Genomic DNA, 636 nt, shown 5'->3' on the forward strand with positions numbered 1-636 from the left:
TCCAGAGTCTGACATAGGGCACATTGTTGGTAGGAGGGAGTGACTAGTGTTCAGGATCGCCAGCAAGTCAGAGCAGCTATGTTTTTATCGCCTGTTCACTGAAGAAAAGCTCCAAGTTCTTTAAGTTGGAACACTCTTCAGAGCCTCTTGCTTTGAACTACTGAAAACCTTTTCGTGTGGTGCGAGATTTGAACCTGTCACCAATGGCCTGCCCCGCCTCTCACTGCACTGTGCTTCCCAGATTCTGGGGTTTAAACGTCTTGCCTTTATGGAATAGCCATGCTGGTGACATCATGAAATGATTCCTTGCCAGCTAGGGGATGAGGATGCCTTTCTTCATCAGGCCTCAGCATGGTGGGGCCATATTTCCCCGGGGGTGGGAATAGGCGTCAGACCATGCTGTCTGACTATGCAGGAGACCCAGAGAGTTCCATTCTGCAAGGAAAACACAGTGTAGAACAATCTTCATTTCTGATTCAGAAATATGTCATGGGATGAATAGCATAGCACAGCACAGCACAGCACAGCACAGCACACAGCACAGCACACAGCACAGCACACAACACAGCACACAGCACAGCACAGCACACAGCACAACACACAGCACAGCACAGCACACAACACAGCACAGCACAG

Source organism: Mastomys coucha, unplaced genomic scaffold, assembly GCF_008632895.1.
Source record: "Mastomys coucha isolate ucsf_1 unplaced genomic scaffold, UCSF_Mcou_1 pScaffold3, whole genome shotgun sequence".
Lineage (NCBI taxonomy): Eukaryota > Metazoa > Chordata > Mammalia > Rodentia > Muridae > Mastomys > Mastomys coucha.